We start from the raw sequence: 15,439 nt of genomic DNA on the forward strand, positions 1-15,439 counted from the left end.
CAATCGGTAACAGTTTGCTGTTTCTGTTGCATGCGAAGAATGGTTTTACCTTTTTGCACTCCATGCCACCTCGGTGTTGTCGTGTGCAACAAGTCACAGTGGTGCAGACTGATTTTGTTTTGCTGTTCTGGATGCTTGCTAACATTTATAACAATACGTTTATTTCCACTTTCGTATTCGTTACTCGTGAAACACTATTTATCCTTTTGAAACGTACAAGGATTGCGGAGGCTAGGACTTATGCATCATGATCTGCTGAATTTAGATTGTTGGAAATATTTACCCTGCAAGTATGCAATGCGTATAACAAAATGCTTTATATCATTCTGTTTGCATGTTTCAAGCAACTGTTGCAGTCACTGAAGTACCCAAATTTTACCTTTCTTTTTATTGAATTGTTTGAGTTTTTACCAATACTTTTTTATACTGTTTGCTCTACATATTGCCAATTGAAATGCATTAATAACATTAATCTTTTTTTTACTGGATACGCTGTACAGGCAGCCCCAGAGATACGAATACTCCAATTTCCGTGTATGTAGAATCTTGATGAAATATAGAGTTAAAGGTGATATAATTAAATGATATGTAATATAGTGCAATATCATACTCGACCCACACAACGTTGTTCAATTGACAGCTGACACAAATGTCAGTTGGATAAGCCGCGTAAGGTTCTAAAAAGGACACTCCAAATCTGATCGTGAAGGAATAAAGAGCTAGTGCAGTAGTAAGGGAACCCCGTTACTTATTCTTACTTAGTTTATACTTCAAATTTACAGAGTCGACTTTCTTCTCTGTACTTCATTTACTCTGCAATTTAAGCGGCTATTTGAAAGAAAGCAATAGCAATAAGTAAAAGCAAATCTTTTATATGACAAAGGAAGGCGTTTTTGATCAATTTTTTCCCCTTTCTTGCCTAGATTTTTTATTATATTATAATCCAGCTGTTAAATTTCTAACAACCGCATATCTACGAATCCGCGAATAAGAGAAACCGCGAGATAATGAGATTTTTATTTAACAGGTTTAAATAAACAAACGTATGGTGTTAGGGCACCGGTTTCTCGTACGTCGGAATCGGTGCCAAACCCCGGATGTTTCGTTCCGCCGTTTACAGGACTAAATATCCTTCCACGGTTAGTTAAAAGCCAAATGAGCTCAGAAAAGAAATGAGACCAACATGCTCCGAGGTTTCCGACCCACAACCAAAAAAAGGGAGAAGAGTTTCGATCGTTTCTTTTCTATTCCGAACCCTGTTAGTGTGTAGCGTCTATTCTTGCAAATCTCGTGTTAGTTGAGTTTTTTTGCTTGTGAAATTTGCCAAAAATTAAAAATTATCCTATTTATTCCGTACCCTGATTGCTGTAAATAGGCGGGTTTGCAAAATGCAAATCGCATACTACGAAAGTGTTATAGGTAAGCTATTAAGAATGGATGCCATCTCCTTTTTGCGAAAACATGTACTACAGCACAAATTTACCTTCAAAAAGACGAGCTTTAAATTTAAAGTGTTCCAACAGGGTGAAAGCTAAACAGCTGCGATATTCATGTTTTTTTTTGCGTTCTTGGGATGTAGTATTGTTTTGCCCAACCGAATTTCGGCGAATGTGCGGGTGTTTTAAAACCAAATCCTGTTTCTCCGTAAAACCTGGGCCGAAAGTTTCATCTTCGCGTAGGTATTTCGCATCTATTCATGGTAGGAACGCGTGTGCATCGTGGTTAGAGCCGGCAACCACCCCATGCACCTTAGTGCCCCGTCCCTTCCATGCTTTTGCACGAGCTTTTCAATCTTACCCTGCGTGGTTTGTATGTGTGGCTTTGTTCTTCTATTCCACCGTTGGCTACACCGTACCGAGGCAAGGAGTTACGTTACTTGATTGTGCGTGTATGACCATTGCTTTTACCCTCTTGCTTCTCTGTAGATAGGGTCTGTAGAAAACAGAAAACGCAGTTGTAGGTTTGGGGTTGAGCGTTGTTGTTGTTTTGGAGCAGGAATGCAATTTGAAAATAAATCCACGCAGTGGAAATAAAAACAAAACCCGAACGAAAAAAACGAACGAGAAACTGAACGAAGGAGCACAACCGCAAGCGCCAACATGCTGTGACGGGAACAAGCTTGTTGCACACGGTGATGGCGTGTAGGGCAAACCAAGAGAACTAAAGAAAACCAACCAACAAAAAAAAAAACACTGTCATACGTCGTATTAACAAATAGAACTGTGCTGCACTGGAAGGGTACGGTGGCACGGGACCGTGCATGGATCAGAAATGGACTGTGAAGACGTTTTCTAATTACTTGTTCACCGCATTCGGGTGCTTCGAATTGTTTGTTTTACTCCATCCGGAATTGGAGCACCGTTCGCTGGTTGGGCAAACCCCGGGTAAGCCCTTGAGTTGTTTTTTTGTTCGCTGTCCTTGTAAGCTCTTTTTCATTTTTTACCCCCTCCCCCCCGCTTGCAGAAGTTCTGTTGAAATTGCGGTTTGTTGGTTTCGACAGCCAAGCCAAATGGCGCTCGCGACGCACGGCCCCCTACCGGGCACCGGTGCCCAGTCGCCAGAAGTTGGGGGACAAAAAACTTTACTCTTTTCTCTCCTTCCGTCGAACAAACATGATCATAAAACTGGTAGGGGCTACACCGGTGACCGGTGGCACGGTGGCGAAAGTCTCATAAAAAAGTTCTCGCCTGGTCAATCGTAAAGTTGTTTTTTACTTTCGATCGTTTGTTTTTTTTTTGGCTAACGGTGGCGTTCGATGTGATCGAAAGTATTTGGCAAACGATAGGAGTAAATAATTTCCCCGAGTTATTATTTACTTCCATTGGTTGCTACTTTGTACGAGAGAGGATGTAACAGTTGTTAGATAGGTTGAACTATTTTGCATCAGCCTTTGTTCGTTCGTTCGTTTTGTTCGCATTGTAACCTTTTATTATAATATCAAGTTTTTTTTTAAATTTTATTAACTCATTGTTACTTCATATTATGTCACCATTATTTTCTTATACTGTAGTTATTCTGTTGTTTATTCTTTTGTCTGTTAACTTTCCTATTTGAATTATCAAACCTTTTCCTTTCCTTTTGCTTTGTTTCAACTTAATTTCGGCTTTCAGTGCTAATTAGTGAATTTAGCTTATGTTGCAATGTATGCTACTATTAAATGTACTTGCACTGATTAGCACTCCAATTTCTAAGGTGTTTTGTTTTTTCGATTTTCTTGTTTTCATAATGTTTGTTAATGTACTTTGTTGTTAGTTGTTGTTGATCGAATTTCAGAAAATCACATCGGAAGTGGTTTCGAGGCCCTTCAAATGAAACAAAGCGTAGTTGGATGGGGCCACACAACTATCTCGCTTTGAACAGGTTGGATCGTTGGGGGAGGAGGGATTCGCGTACCAATTTCTCCAGAGGCCCCTGGTGGTACACTTAGGGGCCCTCTCTTGTATATGGAAAGGATTGAAGCGTCGCTTTTCGGAACCCTTTTATATGCTAAACTGACTTTTTGGGGTCCCCCACACTGTGAGAGCCTAGCATTTTACTCCGCCCATCATTAGCTCCGCCACTGATTTTAATTCATTGGGAATTTGAATAACAAGGAAAAGTTGCACGAAAATACTTTTACTCCTTGCTGCGCCATCTTGCGACAGCTCGGCGGTACTTTAGTCTTAGGTGACATAAAGATGCTTGTATTAATATTATTCATTACTATGGTAGTCTTTTTGATCAAATCATCCTTTGTTTTGGCAATGAATCTAATTACATATCTTTATCCCTTCAAATTGGATCAAAATTTTGAATCAATATTGAGTCAAAAAAAATAATAATAAGTCGTTAACGATCACCACGAACGCCGGAAAAATTACTTTGACCAGAAACATCAGCCGTTACTAAATGGGGCTAATAAATATTTACTGTTATGGGGCGACGCCGGTTCCACATGACAGGCCCGAAACAAAATCCCGTCCGGATCAATCACCCGTACGCTGGACGAACTATCCAGCTACTTTATTCGTAAAGTCAAAAAAAAAACCAGAAATAGCATGATTAGACCCCTTCGGGTAGATGTATTCCCATTAAAAAGAAGATATATTAACTGCTGACCGTTGGACCAACCACCTGGTGGCAACGATTATATAAAAAATCTTAATATTTTGTCGCAATATGGATACGTTAAAGCATGCAATAAGGTTAATAGAAAACCGACCATTTGGTTTAGAAGCCCACACGAGACGCTCCTACTGCATTTTTTGCTTTATATATTCTTATCTTCTCCGCTCTTACAGCCTATCAGGACTATCCAACCCAATTGTTTATAGCGTTTTCCCGCTCATGTGGGGCGGTTTGTTGTAAAGCTTTTAAGATCCAGAAAGGGAAAATTATCTAAGACATACCACAACAAACTACGGTTCAGCTTAAGAAGAAATCAGAAATGGCACCAACTGTACCACTTGGACAGGAAAACGCAGTAGGTTTGTTCAAAACAACTACCGCGCTGAACAAAAGTTAACGGGTGATTTAGTTGTAATCATTCTATTTGGCTTGCGCAGAACTTATTCAGCAACCACCAAATATAGCGAATGACAAACACCAACTGCATCTCATTAAATGAATCCTGCCGTGCCACTTCCTAGCTTCCACGGAAGAAGCTTTTTCCTTTACATTGCATTGAGCTTGCCCCGGCAAATTATCCAATTTATGCGGTAAAGCAAAACTCAGCAGCGCTCATCCCGGTACACATTCGGATCATTTGCAAGATCCACAATCGCCGGGTCGTTCTTTTCACTGTCGCGGTTTTCTGCAACTGCGGCAACCGCGCCGGCTGCAACTGCCGGAAGTAGTCTGTGGCAGCACTGTCCATTTTGCTGCGGATGAAACAGCGCGAAAAAGCACAAGAAAGCACCGGCAAGATAAAACATTTACGATCCTTCATCCTTCGCTGCCGGTGCATCGTTGCGGTTTACCGTTAAGATGTCCATCAGCCTCAGACTGTGTGCCGATGCATTCGCTTCGGACGGGCTCCAGTTGCGGTTGACTGATTGTAGGTTTTGTTGCATTTATAATTTGGTGGATTTGGTTGGCATTTTCCGCGCTCGCCTTTTTTTTCCGGGGAATTGAACTGAGTGACCACAACTTTTTACGCAAGGCTATGCGAACTGGATGGTACTGGCGGTGGACGGCGGGTTTGGAGTGGGGAAAATTTACCCAAATCCGAGGTTGGCATGCGAAATGAACTGATTCCAAAAATGTAAAACCGTAGTTTGGTTACCGCTTGCTTCAACCGCCGCACGGTGTCAATCGAGATTGTTCGTCTTGCCGGCAGTGAATGAAACCCATTTTTATTGACAGAGCCACCAGCTAGCTGCTCGCTGGTGGATGTAAAACTTGGTTATTTGCTTGATTTGGCATTTCTGGTCAAATGGGACGCGCAGGGGGGGCAAAGAAAATCGGCAACAGCAGCGGGAAAGCGTTGTGGAAAGCAATCTTTCAACGGACCCGGCACACTGCTGTACGTGCGACACTGCTTTCCGTTTGGGGTTCGGTACAAAACTTTCAGCATGAGAAACTGATTTCCGGAATGTAGACAAATTGCGAAACTGCAGCACATCATCAAGGGTGGAAAGTTTAGCGACGGATCTGATTGAATGTTTTGCGAGCGGTGCGGTGGTAGAGGTTAATTTTTCGGGCTTGCCGACGGAACTATCGGTTGATTAAGACGAACCAGTTGAAAGCAGGAACGTTGTTTGTGTGTGTTTGTGTGTTTTTTTTACTATTGCATTTTGGATAAATTACCCTCCGCCACAGATAGTTGGGTTTTAATGAATTTGTTGCTGGACGCAGCCACTCTCATACCAACAGGCACCAGGCGTCTCCATCTTGAGTGGCGATGTTTTAATAGTTAGTGTTATTTTACTAAGCTTAAATCATGAGTTAACTTAATTCTTTTGATAATATTTTATTTATGAAGCAATCAACAAATAGAAAAGAATGCTTGAAATTGCATATGACATTATGCTTAATGTCATTATGCTTAAAATTAATTATGAATAGTAGTTAGATAAAACTCCATCACCGCGATATGTTTCTCATTCAACCAATAATTCGGTAAGGTAAAACAAAGGCTTGTAAGAAACGTTCTAAAGTAAAGATACACAAATTCACAATGATGTAACATGCGATGCGTTTCCTTGGAACATCGTTTATTGAAAATGCGAGAAGTGAGACAAAGTTTGACAGAAGTTTTCATTGCATTAAGAATATTCAACCCTTTTTGTACGTTCTGCAAAAAAAAACAACTTGTGTCAAACTGTTTGGCAACGACTGGCTGTAAGAACGGATGCAACTTTTATCCCTTTCGACAAGAGAAAAAGGAAAAAGGAAAGAAAGAACGGTAATGGTGGTGCCACTGGGGGAAAAAGTCCTGGAAAACGCACGTGCGCTTGTATGTGTGAGCAGGTGAATTTGTGCTGTAATTAAGGATATTTCATTACCGAGCCAAGGATCTACGTGTCTGACTCGGTTTCGTTGCGTTGGTTTGTTTTTGTGCATAACCGATTCCGTGATACGTTTTGTTAGCCCGTTTGTATATTGCAATGCTCTTTCCCGTTTCGTATGGCATTGCAATTCTGTTTGTGGTTGTTTCGTTGTTGTACGCAATTACAAACCACTGTCACCATTACCTGCAGTACCTGCAACCCTAGTGTGTCTTCCTCGAGACTTGCCGGAGTTTTTCTAGGCGGTAATTACCATTGGTGCTTGGAAATTTGACGGTGAGATCCAAGTTTTGTAGACATGCAATTTGAAAGTATAAAAAAGGACTGAGGTGAAAAAACCTGAGTGCACCTTGAGTGCAATACATTTCTCAGAAGGTATGTTGAAGTAGTATTCTTTATCACACGTGTTATTCCGTGTAGAACCGTCCTAGTTCTGGTAAGCAATTGAAAACGTATAAGAATAGCTACAGCCCCATGTTATTTCTTCTCAAGTTATCCATAGAAGATGTAATGGTTAAATAAAATAAAGTTAGTATGCGAGCGATAAACAAATCTATGCTTAGTGGAATCAAAAAGAAAGCAGTGCTGTGCTGCTGTGCGTTGTCCTCCACAGCACATAAACACCTTTGTGAGACTGTTTGGGGAATTTTTATTGAAATAATTTAAACTCCTGTATGGAGTGTTTTCAGCACCACAAATGGCCGATGAACGGTGTCAGCTACCACCGGGAAGCATGTTGGAGCATCGTGCTTCATTTTGATATCACTAGCACTGACCTGGCAGAAGTTGCATCGTTCTTGCATCGTTGGCAACATCAAAGACAAACGGTGAAATTGCTTTCGGGAAACAAGAGTGCGCCAAACCCCCGGCACTCAACTGGTGAGGAATTTTTGTATTAGTTTTGCTGCTGTCAACTAATCATTCTATTCGTGCAGATAAAGTGTCCGATTCCGCGTTTTAAGTTCGTTTGTTCCGTGTTTAGAGAGTTTATTTTTAGCTGTACCGTGTGAGCTTTGTTGAGGATTGTACGGTTCTTTGGAATGTCCGTAGTGTCCTGATTTACAGTTATTTATTGAAACGGATGATATGAAATATGTTTATCCTACGCACATTACATAATTTTTGTTATGCTTTTCTTTAGTTTTGGATAGTTAAATTTAGTATTTTTAAGTGAAATTTGTTATAATTTAATTTAAGATGTTTGGTGTTAGGTCTGGACTGTATGGTCTTTTATATCGATCGATTCTGGCCGTTTCTGATCAATCACTAGCACAATCACAATGACAGCCCAGTGATTGACAGTAGAGATCTGACATTTGTAATTGGCAAATCGAAAGAGTTTTCTTCTGATTCTGATGATAACTGATTTCATCGTTAAAAGCACCTGAACGGCATTAATTAGCTGTTCGAGCGAGATGTAAACATTGAATAGAATTCAGTGTCTATAAAGGGCCTGAGTACAACATACACTCATTGTACACTATACGTCAACTATAAGTGTATAAATCATTACTGCATTGAATGCAATGGAAAAAGGTAAGCAATAAGAAAAATGGAAAATAATTTCAGCATAAAAATAAAAAAAAAAAATTAGAAATACTAAAAAAAATGCTGAAAATAAACAGAAAGTAAGGGCATGATAGTAAAATGTATAAATAAAACAACATAATAAGTAAGATAAGGCCGTACTAACGATAAATAAAGAAAAAAACAATGGATTAAATAAGTAACTAGAAAAGTAAAACAAAAAAACGCAAACAATCAAAACAGATCAACAGAAAAGATTGTAACATCGATGAAATTCTGATGGAAAATAGATAATAAAGGGAAAAAATAAGGACAAGAAATTAAGCGAATTGATAACAAATGGAACAGTAACATGAGATAATTTATTTCACATTATTATCATTAATCCCTTTAAGCCATACCTCTGTTGGTCGCAATGGTCATTTGCTGCGTGCTTTATGTGTATTTAATTCCTTGTCTCACTTGTTTGATTTTCTCCTTTCACACTCCGTATTCCGTTCCTTGTTAAAGTCCTCTCTTTAATTCTTAGCCCCTTTACAATTGTTTCCTCTCTTAGCTCTTATCTTAAATTTAAATTAGCTATTAGCTTGTATGTTGAGCCACTAGGCAGACTTTACTTTAAAAACTAAAGTAACATTAAAATTACGATCCTCGTTACAATTGCACCAAATATGTTGTAAAGTAAGCAGCAAATTTTAAGCTTTTTTTTAGTAAACTTTTACCATCCACCTGCTTTTGTTAACGAATAAATGCATTTATTTTCTCTTTATGCTACAAAAAACCAACATTTGGAACGAAATGAACTCCACGCAGAAAGCAAATGTACATACTGCGCCAGCTATTGGAACATGAATATTCGGGTCCCAAAGATATTACAATCACAGCAAGCAACGGCAACAGTACTCTCACACAAATATGCGGCTTTCAGTTGCCATGAAATGTGAAAATGCTAGAATGAAGCATTTAATATTGCATTGCATGCGGTTTGTGGGACCAACGGGAAACAAAAAACGACACAATCGATTAATGCAGAACATATTTTTCGATCTCACAGTGAAGTGCATTGTTAGAGCGGAAATTTCCGTGCGTTGAAAGCGAGCGGTGCGATAAATGTATGACTTGTATGCCGTATAACCATTTCCATTTCTTTCCAGTCGCTGGCGCTCGAAGCGCAAACGGCAAAGTGTAAATAATTAATATCGTAATATGGTGCGGGCTGCGGTAAATACCGTGCGCGTGTGTAGAATTATTCAAAGTTTAAGCGTGGGAAGATAAAAATGGAAAAATAATTACCGCCGCGTTCTCGGGGCTCTCGTTCCGGTGCAAGCTCGCGTCCCCGTACCCGATGGGCAGCATATTCAATTAAGGGGGCGTGAGAAGGGGCTGCGTTTGTGTGGATCGCCGTCTGTTGGACAAACACATCATCGATTACGAGCATGAAGGGTCGAGTGCACTATTTAGGGTTCGATTGTTGAGCACCGTTTTGCGTACGTGCAGTATCGGCGTAATTAAATCAAATGCGGTGCGCGCTTCCTCAGCCCGGCGGTACATTATGGTGCACATTGACGCCGGAACTAAATGATGTTTAGGGCATTTTTGATGTTGACGTATGCGCCCCCGTGTGCCTGTGTGGGTTTTTCTGGCTTCAAAACTTTCCCATCGCTTGATGAGTGGTGGGTTTTATAAGCTTTTGTATTATGGCGGTATTAGGCAAGCGTGAGAATTGGGTCGAATCGAGAGGGCTTTGTGCCTCACCCCACCCCCACACACACACACACACACACACACACACACACACACACACGCACGCAGGATAATAGAAACTGGTGCGAACCAGTGCAGCCCTGGGGAACATTTCAAATAAAATATTGATCGAACGCGAGCAAGCAAACCGAGTGCCCAGTTGGTTGGCTGCAAGCCAGCGTCAGTTTTTGAGCGAAGCTGCAGGTTAGAACCGTTCGTTGCTAAAAGCACACAGCAACACACAGACACGCACAACAATCAACAATGAACAACCAAAAAAAAAAAAAAAACGGTTCTAGCCGATCATATTGATGATTGGCTGATAAATGTGTACGCTTCCTATTTTCGAGTGGCGCCTTTTTTCCACTCGATTTATTTCCAAAACAACCGCGCGGCATACTCCCACGAGGACGGCGACAACGAGGTCATAGCCGTGGGAAATGTGCAAACACGTCGGACAACATCTGTGCGATGAACAGCGAAGTTTGTGGAGCGATTCACGAAAGCTGGTGGTGTGGGGGAGAAGGAAGTTATATTTAAAGTACTCATTGCATCGTGTTTGCTAGTTAGAGGGGACCAACAGGAAATCTAAATAAAGGCATTGTAGCGAGTTAGAATTATTTCGTTATAGTGTTTTAATAAAAAGTTATAATTTTAACATGAGGATTCATATTTTTTATTTTTTATTTATCACGATGCCCAACTTAAGCAGTTCACAGCACTGATCTTGTTCCTCCACCAGGCATTTTCTTTCAGATTTCCAGGTACGTGGAATTATCATGATACCTCTGGGCCCACGACAGGACCGGTACAAAATTTCATCGGAAACCAACCCCAACATACGCAGGACCGGCTATCAAGGCCCGAGAAAATGTGGGTTAGATTTATCGAGTCTTTGATCGTCTTAGCTCGGGTATCCGTACCACAAGGGGTCTCTGGAGAAATTGCTCAACCCCAACCTGATTCTCAACCTGATCAAAGTGAGACAGCTGTGACGTCCCTTTCCAGCTGGACGTTTAGCTTCGTCTGATTTTAAGGGGTCTCAGAGCCAAGCCCAACTCTCTCCGTTCAACCTGGTTAGAACAAGGGGTTCCAACTATCATTCCGCCAAGGGCTTCCAGCATTGCTCGACTCGATCCGTTTCACCGCTACGGCCAAATCAGCTGTTGCATTCGAATTGACCATTGAATAAAATTCAACAACCATGAATGACAGGCCTAGAGGTCTGGAGCATGTAATGCCATAAATATATTTGTGTAGAAATAAAATTCTGCCACGATGAACGATTTGCTCGAAACCATTATTATTATTATTATTATTATTATTATTATTATTATTATTATTATTATTATTATTATTATTATTATTATTATTATTATTATTATTATTATTATTATTATTATTATTATTATTATTATTATTATTATTATTATTACTACTACTATTATTATTATTATTATTATTATTATTATTATTATTGTTTTAATTATTATTATTACTAATCAGTTATTATTTACATTTTATACCTTTATACCTTTTATACTTTTACATGGCCTGAGTAAAACAGCTGTTAAATGTAAATATTACAAGCTATAACCAGATAAGTCCTGTACATCGTAAGTACTGCACATTTGCTAACATAAAAACAAAATGAAAAATGCCATGGGACATACCTAAAATACAAAGATCATTCTCAATATAGCCGAAGCTGGTCATTTTCCTAAGTTGATCATTGTGTTTAAGTGAGTCAAACTGTTTACTCGTAGAACAGAGCACCACTCACTTTCCAGCTTCAGTGTCAATCGCGAGAGCATTAGTTACATGCAACAACGCTCGGGAATGGGATGTCGATGGTTCGAGTTTAGACTAATTACCTAACAAACCGGAACCAAATTTTACCAATTACCAATTTCCCAAATATTGGCATGAAACTTCAGGGAAATTTGTCACCAGCACCACCAAGCAAGCAGCGTACGGAGCATCGGAAGCGAGAAGGGCATTGTTTTGTAGCAGAAGCGAAACCTGTCCCCCGCACCCGGGCCGGCACCGGTGCCCCGGTGCAGGTCGAAGATCGAACCACATCGTTAACGCTGCGGGCGTAAAGCGTAAAGGTAAACTTTAATTTGATAACCACTGGAAAATGAGCTCGGAATTTGTTGTTGTTTCATCGGCACCGGCGTAACGTTTCGCCGGGGACTGTTGAAACTGTTGACAGTGCAATAAATAAGCGACCATCTCGTAGCATTTCACCACATTGCTGTGGTGGCAGTAGTTTGCAATTTTTTCACATTACCCACAGCCTACCTACCGCTAACCTCGGTTCCTATTTACCCAAAAAAACACGATCGGCACAAAAATACCCTCCATTCATACATACACGGTCGATGTGAGTGTGGGGAAAAGTTTTCCCATTTTGTACTTCACATCTGACGCGTGATCCTGGCCGACAGGGATGACGAGGAAGGGAAACGGGAGCGGGCCGTTACCGTTTCGTGGGAACAAATTTTGCTGGCAGGCCTCTCGGGTCAACCCTCGATAGTTGGTTGATCGCTGGGTCGAATGCCAGTTTGGTTCGTCCGTTCGTCCGTCTGTTAGTCACGTCCGAGGGCTGTATTTTTTTCTTGCGGGGAGCAGGGTTGTCAACCTCAAAAGCGATCTTTTATAGGGACTGGAAAAGAGAGAGAGAGAGAGAGAGAGAGAGAGAGAGAGAGAGAGAGAGAGAAACGAGACCGGTCACGATGTAGCGATGGGTAGCGTCCGAATGTGACTATTTATTTATTACAATGGTTATTTTAAATTGCTAGTTTGCGGTTGCTTCTCTGCGGACAAGTTGTCGATGTGCCGTCGTCCGTTATGGGTTTCATCGTGGTTTTTGTGGATTGCAGTTTTTTTTTGGGGTTCTGTTTTGCTACTCTGCCTTTTATTTGCCGAAAGAAATTGGCCCCCAACTGAAATACTTTTGGTTTGGTTTGGTGAGAAAAGAATGTCAAGGGACGAATCCTTTCGCTTGGTTTGTTGTTTTTTTTTTTTTCGGGCAGAAATCTTTCGATTGGTTGTTCGGGAAATTCTTCGTGACCGCAATTGCAATTGTAGCGTGAAATATTAGCACACGGCAAGAATATATTTATTATTACATATCACTTCGGCTTCATGAGAAATGGCGTTCAACAATCACATCAATTCTTCAAGTATCTTTCTTATAATCAATGTAATTATTTGACGTAATTATGTACGTCTATCTTAAACAAGCTTTAAAAATGTTCCTTCACTATGATTTGCTATTGCTCAACTGAATGCAGAAGAGCGACTACCAGCCAAGCAGTATAGCTACAATGTAGGGTTCATCACACTGAGTGGCGTCGAACCGGCAGCACACAGACCAAAAATAAAAGTTTATTCATTTTCCTGAAAATCTAATTTGACTGCCAGCTTTTGATTCATGCAACACCGTATGCGTCCTCCACGCGGTTAGAACATAGACCCATCTGACCTTTACGAGAGGGGTGACACAAGTTGATACACGGGCAAACTAAACTTTATCTTTCCACCACCGATCCTGATCAGCATCACATGCTTTGTATGGGTGCATCGACGTTGACCCTAATGCTACGGGCACCGTCCAATGGGAACCGTATGCAGTGAGACACAGGGTAGAAAGTTTTGCGTTGATGCAAATGTGCAAAGTTTGACCGTAAACAGCTTCGTACGTATCGTGCACAGGGGTAAATAGGTAGTGAGGCATGTGGGATCCGCAGTGGGTGAGTGTTCAGCAGCGAGCCGGTTGCAACATTCCTGGGTGTTTGTGGTTTACCTCGCCTTGGGATGCTATCCATTATTAGGTGTCCGGTTGCAGATGGCTGTAGGTGTTGTGTAATGTGACAATTTTTCTGTTTCATCGACATAAAACTGGTAATTTAAATCATTAAACTATTCCAGTCCGTTTAGATATACGTTATTATGTAATTTGCCCAACCCTTGAGGCACACAATAAATTACTTATGAAATATTAAATATGAAAAAAAAAACTTAACAGTAGTATTATACAATCTTACAATACTTAATTCTGTTTCAAACAGATTATTATTGAATCATGTTCAGGAATAACGCCAGATAGTATGCAATCAAAACGCCTGAAATTATACTATCGGTATAACAAAATTGATGATGATTGATTTTTTCTCCCTGAGCCAGATTACTTTGTTGTATTAAACAATAATAAAATATCTGTTTGGTTATGATCCTACTCTTCTGGTCAATATGCTAATAAAATTAACACACATTTTTACTGACAGTATAAAAGAGCCACAAGTACCAATATTTAAATACGCCACAGTCATTAAGCGTGCTTGGGAAAGCGCAATCACACAACAATGAAATTAGAATCAGAAATTCACACACGCATTCGCTGCTGGTGACTTTTAATAACTATATTCTGTGAATGATGATAGCTTTTCCTCCCTTTCTTCCATCACACATCCAGCTACGTCACGAATGGACCATCCCAGAGGGAGCCGAACGGATGGACAAAACTAATTTTAATTGAAAATTGATTCCCGTTGCCTTCTATTGCTCACTAACCAGAGCTACTTATCATGTGCGCAACCGTACTGCGCTAGACAAACTGCTCTCCAGCAACCTTTCTGAGAATGTTCTATGGAAGGCTCATAAAAATGGTATCCTGCGTCTGCTGCGTCCGGAGATTGGGACAGGTAATGGGTGCGGGGAGTCGAACGTATGCTCACATCCGTGCAAGAATAGCAAAATTATCCTGCGGCGCCCATAGACAGCATAGTTGTATCCGTTCCGTACCGTGAGTAGCTCAGCACGTGTTACAATTGCACTGCAGGTTGGCTGAGGTTCTCACTGGCGCTTTATGCATCCTTTGTCTAATATGAGTGTGTGAATGAATGGATGGGAATGAGACGCCGTGCAATGGTACCAGCGCTCTGCATGATGGCCAATGCCTAGACAGTCGGCATTCATCGCCGTTGGCTGACCGACCGGAAACAGAACAGCAACTGCTCCGGTGCAATGGTTTTTGTGAGGTTGCACATGGTATGGGGTTGCTTTGTTCTTGGGTACCTGGCTTCCGGGAGATTCATGGCATGCTGCCTGGTTTTACTGGTTGGTATGGTAACTGCCGAGAGCATATGCACTCTACCCGTCGTCATCCATACGACCAACTATACTCGATCCAGCAAAACAGACCACTCCTGGAGCGGGACGCATCAGCGGGATACGGTGTTGGGGAGTTGGAATTGTGCTGCGCAAAGTAGAAAATGCAAAGAAAAAAAAACAAACCCCCATATGCCTATTATGTTGCTTCTTTGTTTGGGTGGTTTCTGCACCAGTACCAGCACCGGTTCCGCTTTCCAATTGCATTGTCTTTAATAAGTGTCGTGCATAATTGATAGAGATAAATGTTGCATGCTGTAACCAAACCTCCGGATCGTTTCCACCCGTTTGCGGGCTTCCTTCGAACGGTCTGCGACCGGCCTTCCGTCGCGCCAGGGAATCGCATGCAACAGTTAACATGTGTTTCTAATTGTGTCCTGTCACGCATGGTTGCCCAACCCTAACCGTGTCCAGTGTGGCCGTTTGGAGGCGAAACCGTGGTGGAAAGCTTTCTCTTCCTGTCTCTAATTCTCGTTTAGATCGACCTCTTCTGACCGGCCATTCAT

The sequence above is a fragment of the Anopheles moucheti genome, chromosome 2 (genome assembly GCF_943734755.1).
Source record: "Anopheles moucheti chromosome 2, idAnoMoucSN_F20_07, whole genome shotgun sequence".
Classification (NCBI taxonomy): domain Eukaryota; kingdom Metazoa; phylum Arthropoda; class Insecta; order Diptera; family Culicidae; genus Anopheles; species Anopheles moucheti.